This window comes from Tursiops truncatus, chromosome 3 (genome assembly GCF_011762595.2).
Source record: "Tursiops truncatus isolate mTurTru1 chromosome 3, mTurTru1.mat.Y, whole genome shotgun sequence".
Classification (NCBI taxonomy): domain Eukaryota; kingdom Metazoa; phylum Chordata; class Mammalia; order Artiodactyla; family Delphinidae; genus Tursiops; species Tursiops truncatus.
In genome coordinates this window covers 77,262,213-77,279,248 of record NC_047036.1, presented here as the reverse complement: position 1 = coordinate 77,279,248, position 17,036 = coordinate 77,262,213, and the positions used below count along the sequence as shown (strand labels likewise).

The 17,036-nt window shown below is 37.4% G+C and overlaps 1 long non-coding RNA gene across 3 annotated transcripts in view; it reads right to left on the bottom strand.

Annotated features, from left to right (window-relative positions):
* LOC109549085 (uncharacterized) overlaps window positions 1-17,036 on the bottom strand; it is a 347,869-nt gene that overhangs the window by 97,803 nt on the left and 233,030 nt on the right. For all 3 annotated transcript variants that reach the window (XR_012330786.1, XR_002175265.3, XR_012330785.1), the window contains one exon: window positions 15,200-15,286. This is a non-coding gene — a long non-coding RNA (uncharacterized lncRNA). The remainder of the gene's footprint in view (window positions 1-15,199; window positions 15,287-17,036) is intronic.

Here is a 17,036-nt window from a genome sequence, read left to right as displayed (position 1 = left end):
ATGAAATTAAGAATGAATTTTATAAAAATATTTCAACAATTAAATAATCTCAAATATCAGGAAATTGTACTGAATTATTCCTCTTTATTATGGTGATATGTAATAGTTTCTAATTTGGTTTTCTTTCTCTTACCTATTCCAGAAGCATTACTTCTGGATAAGCATATAAATAGACAATTATGAATCTTTTTTTTAATTGGGTTAAAATTAAAGAGTGCAAAACAGATAAAGATCAACCAATGTGTGAAAATATTTTTTCTTATTTTCTTTTAAATAATTATTTTAAAAATAAGACAATTACTGATATTGATTACTTGAATGTGTGAAAGACAATTCACCTTTTACATTCTGTCTTAAAATGGATGAGAATATAATTCAAATAGATCTGATGCTTGATTTTTTCATTTCTTCACTGGGTTACTACTAACTTTTTAAATTCTTTTTTAAGTTATTTGTGATTCATCTGGTGTTGGTCTACTTTTCAGATCTGAAGGATCCCTTATAAAAATGCATTCCCCAATTATCAGCCAACAGTTTAGATAAATGTCAAGTTCACATGCCTAAGGAGAAGAAAAGTTTTCTAACAACCTTCCCTTATCACTGAGGACACAGTTTGTTGTCCTTTAAATGCTAGATAGCACAGATATAATTGCCTCAGAAGTGTAGAAACATAAATTTCTGTTTCTTGAGGCACCTATAACACAGACATTAGAGGTCAAAAACAGAGCAACAGGGACCATGAAGATACAACGCTGCTTAGTTATTATTGTTCAAAAATGATAAATTTCATAGCACAAAGAATAGGAGAAGTTACAGAAGCACTGGTCGAATGAAATCTGAAAAGAGCAAGCAAATGACACATCTTTTCATAAGAGCAGGTATATCTGCTCCTTCAGTCTTCAAAGCTGCTCTTACAACTCTTGATCTAGTGATTTCCCCAAAGCCCTAACTGCTGATCAACATGAATTTCTTGACAAATAAAAATTTCATATATATGAAATATATTTTAAGGAAACAATTATATATTGGACGTTGTAGGTTTTGCTATAATAATGAAATAAAACATTGATTATGTTTACATCATTGAAAAAACTTGGAGTGTGGTACATAAATAAGAAGATAATTTGATGGAGGAAGTAAAAGAAAGAAAATGTGTACTGTGGGTTGAATACATAAGCAATAAAATATTATAGAATTGAGGTTATGTTGCACTGAATGAATCTGAATGTATTCTAGATGAATTTCTGGCTAATTTTGCTATTACAGTGAGATATTTAGCACTATAACACTAAATTTACTGTTATGTATCCTTCTAATATTAAATTCAACAACACCAACAAGAAAATATTATGCACAATTTGGGCTACCAACTAAAAATAAAACACGCCACTAACCTCTAGGAATTTTTCTTCCTAAAAAGAAGAGAAACCAGATAAATACAAAACAAACCATAGTGTAGTACTTTAATTAAGTGACCTGTAAAGCAAAGCACTAGGACTGAGAAGAGGATAGCATCATGACATGAAGGAACTTGATAAGGGTCACAGGGTAGATACTTGTTGGTTTGGGGCCAGCTGGCAAACTTCCTTTGGGACACCAGACTGCACCAACTCTCAGTCCATGTGGGTGAGTGGGCCTTCACCCTTGAACACAGGGAGCTGAGTGCATGACTCAGATCTGGCCAATCAGAACACCTAATAGCCTAGACATACCAACTGATTCAGGGGTGGGCATGTGACCCAAGCTGGCCACCTCCAAGTGAATTCTACTACTTGTGTGGAAGCCAGGATAACAAATGCTTTCTTCTTCAATCTACTTGAACCCTGAGGGGAGGTTTGACAACCACTTGCCATCATGTGTCATCTGAGAAGGTGAACTAGTATTCTGTAGTTGTCATAACAAATCACCACAAATTTGGTGGCTTAAAACAACAGAAATTTATTTTCTCACAGTTCTGGAGGGTAGAAGTTTAAAGTCCAAAATTAAAGTATCCTCAGGGCAATGCACTCTCTGAAAACTCCAGGGAAGAATCCTTCCTTGCTCTTCCTAGCTTCTGGTGATCGCCAGCAATCCTTGGGGTTCCTTGGCACATAGACACATTACTACAATCTCTGCCTCCACCTTCACGTGGGGTCCTTTTGTGTCTCCTCTGTGTCTCTGCGTCCTGTGTCCAAATCTCTGTTTCCTCATAAGGACATCAGTCATTGGATTTGGGGTACACCCTAATCAAGTATGACCTCATCTTAACTTGATTACATCTGCAAAGATCCTATTTCCAAATAAGGTCATATTCACAGGCATCAGAGGTTAATACTTCAACATATCCTCTTGGGGGACACACATCAACCCATAAGAGACTAGAGAAGACAAAGAGACCTTCAGGTCATTCATAATGACCTAATACTGCTTAATTTAGCACTGAAAATATATGCTGTGAATGAAATTAACTATAATCTCCTTTAGTGAAGCATACAATTTATATATAATGGCACTGGGAAGTGATACAACTCTTCTATCTCTGATAAATGATACTGGGTAAGGGCATCACAGAAAATGTGCTGGATTTCTCTTCTGCAGAATAACTGAAATCATGGTACTTTTATTTCAAATAACTTATTAAACTCAAGGAAGACTCTCAGTAGAAAAGAATGTCAGATAATATCATTAAATAGCCAACAAAGTTCAGAGCTATTTAGAAACAAAAATGAACCAAACAAGTTGAATCATTTCAGATGGTCACTTACTAGTCACAAATAGTTTCAATGATGTAGCTACATATGAGTGATGTCTTATTCATCAAGGAATGTCTTATGGAACTAACATTGGATATAGTCTTCTAGCCAGCTCTATAACTCCAGGAACAGCCTTTAATTGCTCTATCTAGCTCTATAACTTCGGGAACAACCTTTAATTGCTCTGGGTTTCTTTTTTCTGTAAAATGAAGAGTGGATAATCAAGATAATCTCAAAAGTCCCTTTCTCCTCAAAAATGTTTGCATAAAAAATTTATATTTTTACCATGGTCATTTTATTTACATAGCCTGTACTTCACAGCTCAATAAAAGAGATTAATTATAGTATGTTCCAGTGTGCCTGATGGTGTCTTTTACCATGTGAGAATAAAAAGCATAAGGAGGGAATTCCCTGGCAGTCCAGTGGTTAGGATTCCGGGCTTTCACTGCCAAGGGCCTGGGTTCAATCACTGGTCAGGGAACTAAGATCCTGCAAGCCGCATAGCACAGCCAAAAAAAAAAAAAAAAAAAGCATGAGGAAATTTTTTAGTCACAAGATGGCTACCACAGTTCCAAGCATCACGTCTTCACAAATCAATGTCCAAAGCAGGAAGATAGGAACAGTAGAGACTCCTCTTACATATATTTGTGCTAAGGAGGCAAACCCTCCTCAAAAGTCTCCAAGCAAACTTCTCCTCAGGTTCGATTAGCCAGGACTGAGTCACAGGTCCACGCCATTAACAACAAAGGAGGAAGGGAAAACCAGTATTTAGTATTTTCAGCCTCTGCTATGAGAGACAGCAAGGTAGAAAGGGGAGAGAGAATTGTTCATTAGGCAACAAATAGGGCCAGCCAGAGGCCCCAAAAGAAAGTGACTTTAGAACCTTTGTAATAGACACTGACAGTCTCCTAGGAAGAGAGAGAGCAGGGTCTTCAGTGGATTTAGTGAGAGAGAAGGATTTCAGCGATATCAATTTTTGTCAGTCATGCCAACAACTTTGGCGTGTCCTACGTAATGTCACTTACTAGGTGCATGACCTTGGATTAATTATTTAGTATCCTTACAGGGCTCAGTTTCCTCATCTATAAAATAGGTATAACACTTACCTCATGGTTTATTCTGAGGATTAAATGAAAGAACATGTGTAAAGTGCCTATAGAGTGCCTGAAATACAGTAGATCCACAATAAATATTAGTTTCCCCTCTACTCCTCTTTCTCAGAAAGAGGGCCCTTAACATAATTAATTCATATTAATTACATATAATCTGTCTGTCTCTCTGTCTCGCTCTCTTCCTTTCCTAACTACATACTGCTTGGCAAGGAGCTGTGGGTAAACAATCCTTAAAAGTGGGTCATTAATGGTCTGGCAGAGTATATACTGTGATGCTTAGCTCCACTCTTTCAGGAATAAACTGAGCAGACCTTTCCCTGAGGAGATTCCTCAAAAAAGGCATCCCAGGGACATGGTCACTCTCAACCCTTGAGTACTTCTTTTAATATTCTGTGTGATATAATTTAAAGTATGCATAAAGGACCTCTACTGCATCCCAAAGTACAATGGATGAAAAGAACTCATGGGGTAAAGAAATTTGTTTGAGTTGCAAACTAAACTAGTCACTTTTATTAAAGAACACTATTTTTACTTGAAAGAATGACAGTAAAACTATGGTTATTGAGAACTGGGCATTTGGCAAACATTTTCTTAAAAATAAATGAAGTGAGCCTGTAACTTCAAGGAAAATGACAGGCAGTCTTTGATGACAATGACAAAACTTGAGCTTTCAAACCAAAATTAGAATTTTGGAAAACATATCTGTCACCATAAACTTGACAGCTTCCCAATATCTAACGACTTTACTATATGTGATTTTTTAAAAAACACTATATGAGGAAATATACAAACATGTGGAGGATCTGCATAACTAAGTATACCAATATTTTTCAAATAACCAATGCACAATACAAAGTCATGCCTGGGTAAAAGATCCACTCAAAGTTCATGTAAGACCAATGGATTTTATTGTAACAGAATATGAAAAGTTTGCTGATATGGTTTCAGAATCCACGTTACAACTAACATTTAAGAAACTACCACTTGTCAAGTTTTAATGTAGTATCAAAGAAGAATATCCACATTTATCTAAAAGAAACAATGAAATTACCTACGTGAGACTGGGATTTCTTTAAATAAAACATATACCAATAGATCACTGGAGAAGTAGAGATGATAAATCAGCTATTTTCTCATAACCAATTGTTAAAGAGATTGCAAAATGTAAAACGAGGCCTCTATTCTCACTAATTTTTTGTTTGGGGAAAATAAAGAGTTTTTTTTTTAACAAAAATATGTTATTTGTGTTAGCATGCAATGAGTTTAGTATTATTTTTAATGAATACATATAAGTATTTAAAAATTTTTTCAGTTTTGTATAATAATATGGTAAATATGAATATCTATAATCTATATAACCAAAAGCTCTATAGAGTCCTCAGTAATATTTAAGGGCATAAATGTCCTCAGACCAAAAAGTTTGAGAACCTTTGCTGTACAATATTTCGTTGTGAGCAAGGATTTAATTTTAACAGTAACTTCTGGGAATATACTTGAGATAGTATATATTTAGCTTAATTTCCTCATCTGGCCTTTCTGCTTGTGGTTTCTTCTACTCTCCAACCCTTCTTGCACTGGGCCAATCAGATCATCCTCCAGTCTAGTACATACAGTGGCTGTTACATCAGGTGCACTTTCTTCCTCCTGGCAGGAATATCCCAGAAGGATTTACCAAGAATGAGGGACTGTGCTGTGGCTTTAAGGATTTGGCCAGAAGGAGGTCAGAGGAGGACAGAGCAAACTAGAGCAATGTAAGCACAAGACTTTTTCTTGGACTATGGATATAATTTCCTGGGCTTCTCAGTTTAACAGCATCTTCTAACACCAAATATAAAACATTCTCCCTGTGTCTCTGTAACACATAACCCCATTTTATTCTCATCAAAATGCCTAATACAACCTGGGGTTTTTCTTGATTTTTATCACTTTATTTTCATTCCTCCTCACTACCTTCCCCAGAATATGAACTCCAAGATTTCAGAAACCTTGTCTGTCTTCTTTATTGACTAGAACTGTGTCTGGGACACAGTAGGTACCTAATATATATTTATTTAATAGCTTAATCATCCCCTCTTCATAAATCTGTTTATTTTGCAATTCATAGAAGGCAAATGAAAATTCCAAGATCTAAAATTCTCTTTTATTTCATGGGATATTAGGCCTTCCCTATTTGAGTATATAAGAAAATAACACCATAAAGTATTCTACAAAGTTTCCAGGAGCTAAATTTTGACTTAAAATATTGCCTATAATCCATGATTATATCACTGGATAAGAAAAAGCATTTGACAAAATTCCACACTCATTCATGATAAAAACTTTCAGAAAACTAGAAATAGAGGGAAACTTCCTCAACTTGATAAAGCTAATATAGTTAATAATGAAAGACTAAATGCTTTCCCCCAAAGATCAGAAACAAGACAAAGACACCTGCATTCTTATTCAACATACTACTGGAAGTTCTAGATGTTGCAATAAAGCAAGAAAAGGAAATAAAAGGCAAACTGATCAGAAAGAAAAAAACAGATCTATTTGCAGATGACATGATTGTCTACATAGAAAAATCCCAAGGAATCTACAACAAAACTTCTAGTAATACTATGTCAGTTCAGCAAGGGTACAGAATACAAAATAAATATACAAAAATCAATTCCACTACTATATACTAGTAATGAACATCAAAATTAAAAATACCAATTACAATCAATCAAAAAAACCTGAAAATACTTAGGTGTAAACCTAACAAAATTTGTACAGGATTTGTATGCTGAATACTACAAAATGCTAATGAAAGAAATCAAAAAAGATTTAAATAATGTAAAGACATATCATGTCTCTGGACTGGAAGACTCAACAAAGTAAAGATGTTAATTCTCCTTAAATTAATACATAGGTTTAATCCAATTCCTATCAAAATCCTAGCCAGAATTTTTGTAGATGTAGGCAAGATTATTCTTCCTAAAATTTATGTGGAAGGGCAAAGGAATTAGAATAGTTTTTAAAAAAATTTTAAGAAGAATAATGGAGGAGAAATCAGTCTACCCAATTTTAAGATTTATTGTGTAGCTACAGTAATCAAAATTGTGGGGTACTGGTGGAGGGAAAGACATATAGATCAATGGAACAGAATCAAAAACCTAGAAATACACCCATACAAATATACCTGACTGACTTTTGACAAAGGTGCAAAAGTGGTTTAATGGAGGAAGAATAGCCTTTTCAATGAACGGTGCTGGAGCAACTGAAGAAGGAAGGAAGAAAGGAAGGAAGGGAGGGAGGGAGGCAGGGAGGGAGGAAGAAAGAAAGAAAATAAGTAAGTAGGAACCTCAACCTAAATGACTTATACAAAAATTAACCCAAAAAGGATCATGGCCTTAAATGTAAAATGTAAAACTATGTTACCTTCCAACTAGTAGGAAAAAACAGGAGAAAATCTTTGGGATTGAGATCTAAGCAAAGAGTTCTTAGACTTGACACCAAAAGGACAGCCCATAACAGGGAAAATCAATAAACTGTCCTTTCACCAAAAGGAAAACTTTTTCTCTGCAAAAGACCATAAAAAGACAGACTAGAAGAAAATATCTTCAAACTACATATGCAACAAAGGCCTACTATATAGGATGTATAAAGAACTCTTAAAACCAAACAGTAAAAAAAACAAACCATGCAATTAGAAAATGGGTAAAAGACATGAAGGTGTGTTTGTCCTTGTCATAGCAGTTGTTTGCAGAAGACTTAAGTTAAAGACATAAAAAGTATATGCAGGGACTTCCCTGGTGGTGCAGTGGTTAAGAATCTGCCTGCCAATGCAGGGGACATGGGTTTGAGCCCTGGTCTAGGAAGATCCCATATGCCACGGAGCAACTAAGCCCCGTGTGCCACAACTACTGAGCCTGTGCTCTAGAGCCTGCGAGCCACAACTACTGAGCCCCCATGCCACAACTACTGAAGCCTGTGTGCCTAGAGCCTGTGCTCCACAACAAGAGAAGCCACTGCAATGAGAAGCCCATGCACCGCAGCAAAGAGTAGTCCCCGCTCACTGCAACTAGAAAAAGCCCACGCACAGCAACAAAGACCCAATGTAGCTAAAAATAAATAAATAATTCAAAAAAAAATATATATATATATATGCAGATATGAATGTCACTGAATGCTAGAGGAGAAACTGAAAAAAGAAACAGACTGGACTTTGGAATTCCTACTCATGATGTTATTTAGTACTAAATAACCCAGAATATATAGATGCTGAACTAATAAATTATAGGCCAACCTCTGTGGTTATAGCTGGGATCTTCCTCATATGGTGTTTTCACTGTCAATCCCAGGAGGGGTCTGGACTCGAAGTGTAGAAACTATGGGGAGTAGGACTGGCACTGGAGAAAAGAAAAATTCTCTCCTCTCTAGGGGCCTCTTGGGAGTACTTAAACACTCCCAAACTGAGCTAGAGAGTGAGAAATCCCTTTAGCTGCCCTGAGGCACGGCTGGTCCTACAGGCTTTGTCCTGGATGTAGGTTATTCTATGTAGTACTTCCCAACATGATCTGGTCCACATCCCAGGTTGGGTGAAGTTTTGTGGGAACTTGCAGCCTTGTCTCTGCTTGTGGAATTAGGAGAAGAACTGGTTTTTGCTTGGAACTGAGAAGCTAAGGGCACAGAGGGGACTCTCCCCACCGCCAACACCAAGTCAGAGAGATAGTAAAAACATCTTCACGTCAACCTCATGAGGGTGACTGACAACAGAGGCAATGTGTAGTGTCTTTGCAGAAAGCCCAAATGGAAAAACACGAAGACCTGCCCCATCCTGCACATCCTCAAGACAGCACCCTTGGGACAGGAGGAAAAGTCAGTGCAAAGTTTGCGGGAGGGGCCGATTTCAGGCGATCGGGTTGGTCTGTGAGACTGGAGTTCATATCACTTATGTAGTTAGAGGAAATAAGATAATATTTTGTAGTCATTGGTTGTTGAGGCTAGGACATTTGGTTTCACTAAGCTAAAAGTTCACTCTCCCCTTTTCAATAACACGTTGTCTTTTCATTAGAAGCCTTAAATAGCAGGGTTTTTCTCTGCTCTTCCATTCCTTTGAAACCCTACTCATAATTAGCTTCCCGCAACTCCTCCTAGGTTTCTTCCACCATTACTCATCATCCTGGTCTATTTGTGTTACAGATTATGATTCTCAACCTCCATTGGTTTCACCAAGTTTAGTACCATTTTGTTATTTTAAGTTCATATTGCTAATCTTTGGGGAACATACAAAACTCCCTTATTACTAGTTTCAATGCTTTCAAGTTAATCTGATAATGTTCAGTAAAGTTCTTAATCTGAGGTTTGTGGCTATGAAGGTTAATGGATAAAATTCAAGCTATCTATGAGTCTGGAAGGAACACATTTCACATCTTTCTTTTTTTTTAATTAAAAAAATTTTTTTTTCTTTCTTGTTTTTTGGCTGCATCGTCTTAGTTGCGGCACGCACGTGGGATCTTCACTGACGCATGCGGGATCTGTGGTTGCAGCTCGCAGGCTTCTCTCTAGCTGTGGTGTGCTGGTTTTTCTCTCTAGTTGTGGCACTCAGGCTCCAGAGAGCATGGGCTCTGTAGTTTGTGGCACACGAGCTCTCTCATTGAGGCGCGTGAGCTAAGTAGTTGTGGCGCACAGGCTTAGTTGCCCCTCCCCATGTGTGATCTTAGTTCCGCAACCAGGGATCAAACCCATGTCCCCTGCACTGGAAGGCTGATTCTATATCACTGGACCACCAGGGAAGTCCCTCACATCTTTATTATTATTAACCTTTAACTGAAATTGAGCATTTCCTTATATTACTAAGGTAAGCAACAAATCACAATGAAGTAAATGGAACACAGCAGCTACTATTATTCTAATTGCTTTAGGTATCTCAAAACTCATTTATGTTTATCACTAGTTAAAATTATTGTTATTAGATGTGCCATTAGATCTTGTTATTTCATATGTTTATAAGGAGGCACATATATCACAAATTTCAAAAAATATTTTGATAACACTTTCAATATAATTGGTTTCTTCTGTAACCCTATATTTTATGCAAAAAAAAATTATTCTGAGAGGGGATTCACAGGCTTAACTAAACTGTCCAAGGCAATAATAGCACAAAAATGATTTTAACTTCTTGGAATGGCCAAAAGTCTCTACAACGTAATAGCTAAAAGATTAAAAGCAACCTAAACACCCAATAACAGATTAGTGAAATAAATTATGATATATATATATAAACTAGAATATTATGCAGTCACTAAAAATTCTCTAGAACACTTTAATGGCTTACATGGATAGATATCACAATATATTATGTAAAAGAAAAAGGTGTGCATATGGTCATTTTTGTAAATCACATATACATATACATGTATACATACCTACAATACACATGTACAGAAAATGTGTATCAAGACACACAAAAATCCTAATGGTGGTTACTTACAGTTGGTAGGAACTGCAGGTAATCTTATCTCATTTGTAAAAAGTTTCTATCCATTTGTAATTATTTTTTCAAGAAATATTTTAAAATTATTATCTTTAAATAAAGTCCTAAGAAAATATCCAAAAAGATGTATTATTCTTACCTCTGATCAGTTCTTTGTACATTCATTCAACAAATAAACCTCAGTTCAATGGTCAAATGATAGAGAATGAATTAATGTTATCTATAAAATCCGCTGTCACTATGGAAAAAAAAATCTACTGATTTTCATACAATGATTTAGCAGCTAAATCAGCAGAACTTTTAATTAAGCACCACTTATCAACTTTCTAGGCTATGGGACCTAAAGTAAATTGTCGTTGGCACAAGTATCAGATATTCATTCCTTTCAAAATCATGTCCCACCAATCATTAAATAATTTTATCTTCACAAAGTCTTTTGTTTTATTTTGTTTTGCCAATTGGGATTTTTGCTTTGTAAGTGTCTTTTAACAAAGTAAAAATAAATTCAGATCCCCTCATACAAATTCTCCTCTTAAAAATAAGCATATTTTATCACAATACATGTTTCTGAATTCACATTCCCTGAAACAAAAACTTTTCTCTCCCCTAGGATTGTGCCACACTAAACAATTTTGAATGATTCTGAATCATATTGTCACTGGAAAAAATATTCACTGTTATTTTATTTTTATACCTGGGTATTAGGAATTCCAAAATGCCTATCATATCCCTTTATGCTAACATTTTGTTAGCTGGAAGAAATATGCTAGGTTCTAATAATGCTCCTAAGTGAGGTTTTATGACTTTTAAACACAACTTCTCTAAAAGCAGACATTCATCTAATATGCAAGATGTGACGATAAAGGAATTGGCCTGATATTATTCTTTTTGTTCATAAAAGCATCAGAATTTACATAGGAAATGAATGTCATCCCCTCTGAGCAGTCACCTTGGGACCCTCCAGACAAACCTTGATGATGTTTGCCTTTGTTTAGAACAATCTTAGGACCTTTCTTTTGGACTTGCCTTTACTCTGTTCCTTTATTTTAAAAAGAAATGTCTTTAAAGATAGCCAAGTGTTGCCCTTTAAAGTTAGATTCGATCTTCATCAATAGCTAAAACTAATCTAGAGCAGGAGATGGGGTCCTGGGTGCCCTGGGTAGAAAAATATTGGATGTGACAAAAGGATTAGGGGTAATGCAGTGTGACACTCTAAATTAGGGGTGATATTTTAAATATTCAGCAATAGGTATGGAAGGACACAGATCAATCAGAATAGACGTCACTGAAGCAAGGTACTAGAGGGCTTTGCCCAAGATCCAAGTATTAACTCTTTAGTAGCAGGATTGTGAGTCCTTCTAGAGGGTCCAGTAGGGGAAACTGTAGCAGTGGGGATGAGTGGGCACTTGGGGGTTTCTGAGCTGTGACATTAACAAACCAATAAAGGAGATTTGGGGTATTTTAATGTCAGCTGAATATTGGTCCTTCCAAAAAGTAAAGAGGCCACTGCTGTTTTTGTGGGGCTTGGGCATTGACTCTGAAGGCACTTGCCCAAAAGTTGTTTGAAGGTGTTGAAAGCAATAGCAGCAATATTGGAATAAATGCATAGGATCTCAGGATAATGATTTTGAAGGCATTGCTTATCTAAATATTTAGACTCTCTAAATTCATTAAGAACAGGCACCATACCTTTTTTAACTTTTTCTCACTAGCACCTAATACAGTGCTTTAGATATAGTAGCTGCTTAATAAATATTTGTTGAATGAATGGCATGTTCGTTAAAGAAAAATAACTTCCAAGCAAAATCTCATCTTTAAGGCTTTTAAACATTATTTTTATTTTTTAGATCCATAAACTTTCTTTATTTTATTGGAAATAATTCTAAAAATCTCTTTGAAGAAAGAAATCCACCAATATTTATTCCCGATTCAAAACCTTTTGATAGCTACCTACTTCTTTCTGGAAAGCAGTCATTTACAATGATCTTTTAATTATTACGTAACTTGAAAAGCCACAGGCAGCTGTGAATCTGTCTTTAACTCCTGGAAGTTCCTATTATTTCTAGCCAAAAAGAGTCTTCCTTTTAGCACATAGGATTTGAGCTTTCCCAGGGTTAGGGCTACTCTACTGTGGCTGCTGGCCAATATTCATCAGGCAAAGGGCATCTAGTACTGTGCACTTCATACATCAGTTCCTTCTCCTAACCACCCCTTTCATAGTTGAGGAAATTCAGCCCCAGAATAGCTCTGCAACCTCCCCACATTTACACAGCTAGCAAATGGTGAAGGTACCAGTTGAATCTAACCAACTTGATTCCAGGGCTAAGCACCCTTGACCAACACAGTATAGTGAGCAGGAGCTGGTTCATCTTCAGTCAATCAACAGGGTAGGAATTGAAGGATTTCCTGTACCTGAAAAGTACCTCAGAGGTCCTATTACGTTGACGCTTAGAAACGAGCTCTCAGAAGGAAGACTTCATTGTACGTTCACCTTACAAGTGTTCACTGAACACATACATACGTAGGCAGTGTTCTAGGTTCTAGGAGGACAGGTAAGAGAACCACAATCTCTTTCTGCTTGGTAAATGCAGAACCTAAACTTACTCAAGTCTCCTAGGGCTCCTTTTTCCACTACTACAAATGGGGACAAAAACTGAACCCCTGTATTCAGTTTGAATTCTGAATCCAAAGCAATCATCATCCTCGATGAATTGCAAAACAGACATATCTCTAGAAAGCAGGAGATCTACTGCTTTCTTCTTTCTGGATTCCCTAGGGGAGTATTCATTTGATCTCCTTTGACATTCTGTCCTTATAAGGAAAGCAACAGGGGCAGGAGGAGGTGGTGGAAGTTAGGATTGAAGCACATAGACTATTTGAAACACAGATGATATATAAACATTCCATTGATGTGGCAGCATTTTCCTGTTACTGCAGGATTCCCCTGTATAATGCTAATACTGAGCCAGTGCCCCACAGGCTAATTGTTTCATATATGAATTTTATCTTTTAGGAGCCATTTCTAGTTATACAGTGGTCTTATGTGTTATCATAATTAGAAACAATAGAAACATTAACTGAACTTTGTACCTTTCTTGAACGATTAAGTTGTACTTTAAAGGGAGGTTAATAAATAACCAACGAGAAGGCTATCAAAGAACTAACCCTAGAATAGTAAACTGTACTAAATGTCCCAAGCAAGCTGAGAGATTAAAAAACACTAACTTTTCACCAAAAATTATCTCCCATGTGCTGAAAAGCTGGTCTGCTATAAGGGAGTTGATGACTCCACCCAACCCCTGCGCCAGTAAGATTTCAAGAGAAAATAAGAATTTCTAACAATAACAACAACAAAATAAAGAGTTCTTTCCATGTTTTCCTAAAATCCCAAATCCCCAATATTAGAGTCATCCTAATGTTCTCATTTATTTTTAATTTTTTTTTATCTCATGAGGCATGGCCTTAAATCTCCCTTTTGGAACAAAGTACAAAGTAAACTTTAAGAAAGAAGCAAACAGACAAACAAATACATAAATCGATAATTGAGAGGATTTCACTCTTTCACCTGAAGATTTTATCCTTGTGAAACTACAACTTCCTTTGGGAGAGAGAGTTGGTGTTTTAAGCGGTGTTCAGTCATTTTCACTTTAGTGTAAACAAGTACTTGAGTCTTTCTTAAGAACAGATTTTGCTAGAAGGTAAAAAGTGATATTTTTCCCCCTTTTCTGAGAGGCAAAGATTCCAGAACATTCCTTACTCTGATTTTGGCCCAAGAACAGGACTGCTCTACCTTTAAAACTGAATGCCAAAATCTTTCTCTCTCAAAAGTAAAATGCTGGGGTATACCCATCTTCTATTATTTGGAAGAGAAATTATATTTAAATCTCAAATTTAAAGGAACTTCTCCTTCAGACTCCTTTCTTACATTCAAAAGCAAATAATCAAGTTAACCATCTTGTAGTCACATCACCCATAAGAATAAAATGTTAGAGCATTTTTGTCAAAGAGATTACGGAAAATCAGTCCCTTTATCTCATGGAGTGTTTCTGAATTTTCTGGTCCTTTAAGCTTTACCCTCTCCTGTGTTTAAGTCAAAAACATAGATCAATAATACATGATGTTCAAACTTTGCAATTTCAGGCTCAAGAATGATATGGAGCATGAAAATGGACATTACAACACACAGTTGTGCTTCACAGAAACTATGGTGTAATATGCTGAAAAATAGCTTCAAGTCATAAAAATGCAATGCACCGACCCCCCGGAAAGAATTGTGTCCACGGGTCCCGGAATGATGTCTGTTGTCCAACACCCTCACTCCACGTCTGAGCCCTTTCACTCCATGTGGTTTTTCCCTCAGGGATCATTATTGGGTTTCATAATGATTAGTTTGTGTATGAAAAAGGAAAGCTCAAGACTATAATTTCAGACATACTTAAAAAAAAAACATATAAAGAAAATTCAGTAGCGAGACAAGTAATCTCCTGGAGCCTGCTGTGACCAAGAGTATACCTGTGAGAGTGACAAGCTGAAAAATGAATGTCTCAACACCCAAGTGGACAAACCACAGAGAGGAAAGCTTTGTGTCCCTGTAGCTTAGGGAGTTCTGATCTCCTGGTCCCTGCTTCAGACATAAGGAGAGCACCCACAGAGAAGCAGACAGTTGCTGGTAAAGCAAGTCAGAAATTCAGTGATAGGGAAACGGGGAATATTTCTTTTAATTTTGGCAAACACATACTTAAAAAGATACTTATCAGTAAAGACCTAAGTGAAGGGTAGATTCAGGTAAAGTGGGGCTCTGAAAGCAAGGCCCAGAGGTAAAAGGTGGATTAAGCACAGAAAGTCTGAAGGAGGAGTTAGGGCCACATTGGGAGTCAGGAAGGCAGGGCACATACCTGGTGAATGGTTCTTCAGCACCACACCTGCAAAGGCTCCTTTCTCTACAGATTCCCAAGTCCTCTCACCTGGAGAGGCAGCATAGCCTAGAGAAGAGAAAAAGCTGGCTTTAAATCCCGGGTTGGCCCCTCACTCTCTATGGGACCTTGAGCCAATTACTTAATAGCTACGTACCTCAGTTTCCTCATCTATGAAGAGGGATGACAATAAGAGAATCAGTACAGTAAAACCCTGGACAACAATGCTTGGCACATAACAATCACTCAATAAATGTAACATGTAAACATATTACTTCCCTTTTTTTTTAATTTTTATAATTTTATTTATTTATTTTTTGGCTGCGTTGGGTCTTCGTTGCTGCGTGCAGGCTTTCTCTAGTTGTGGCGACTGAGGGCTACTCTTCGTTGCAGTGCACAGGCTTCTCATTGTGATGGCTTCTCTTGTTGCAGAGCATGGGCTCTAGGTGCGTGGGCTTCAGTAGTTGTGGCACATGGGCTCAGTAATTGTGGTTCATGGGCTCTAGAGCGCAAGCTCAGTAGTTGTGGCACGCGGGCTTAGTTGCTCTGTGGCATGTGGGATCTTCCCGGACCAGGGCTCGAACCCATGTTCTCTGCACTGGCAGGCGGATTCTTAACCACTGCGCCACCAGGGAAGTCCCATATTACTTCCCCTTTTAAAAAAAGTTTGAGGGCTTCCCTGGCGGTGCAGTGGTTGAGAGTCTGCCTGCCGATGCAGGGGACACGGATTCGTGCTCCGGTCCGCGAAGATCCCACACGCCACGGAGCGGCTGGGCCCGTGAGCCATGGCCGCTGAGCCTGCGCGTCTGGAGCCTGTGCTCCGCAATGGGAGAGGCCACAACAGTGAGAGGCCCGCGTACCGAAAAAAAAAAGTTTGAAAATGTGTCTTACCCCCTCCCCTGTACTTATGATCTAATGAAAAGAAAGGGTAGCTTGTTCACCCTCCCTTCCTTTGGTGGAATAAATTGAGGAGTTTTCTACATTTTTATTTATATTCATCTCTGTATTCCTCTATATACAAAAAATAAATCCCTCAAAACAACAGCATACAAATTAAGATCTGTGTGTCTTTTAGAGTAGACAGATGAGGAGGGGAGAAGTTGGGAGCCTGTGTTCCTCTGAAGACAGAAAATTAAGAGGTAGAAACTGGGAAAAAGAAGCCTGTGGGAAGAAAAAGGGAAATAGCAGAAATAAGTGAGCATTGGTCTCTAGATTTTAACTGGGAGGTACATTTGGCCTGATAAAGACCAAGCTGTCCTGCTCAATCATCTACCCTAGTGATTCTCAACTGAAGGCGGTAGTAAGCTAAGAGCAGGGAGAAATGAAACTAATGACATTTGCTGGACATGTGAACATTAAGGCTGAATACAAATTCAAGAATCGCATGATTCTTGTAAGAGTCACATATGTGACCTTCTTGATTGAGAATGTCTGTTGAAAGGGGCATATACATGATTTTCACGTACATTCCCTCAGTCAATAGCTTTATTCTAACAAGCAGTCATCATCTCTAAACTGAACTAAAGCAGCAGCCTTCTAGCTGGTCTTCCTCATTCCACTCTTAACTGACTGTGGTGATCTCTACACAGTCTGAGTTATCTTTGTAAAATACAAAAGTATATCACTGCCTAATCAGAACTTATCACACTTAGAATAAATTCAAATTCCTATCATGGGCGTGTGAGATTCTGCATTATCTGGCCTTGCCTTTTTTTTTTTTTTAACCTCCTTTCCCCCCCTCCCAAGTTTTCATTACAATGGTACTACACTGACCTGCAATTCCTCAGCTTATTCTGACCTCAGGGCCTTTTCACTGGCT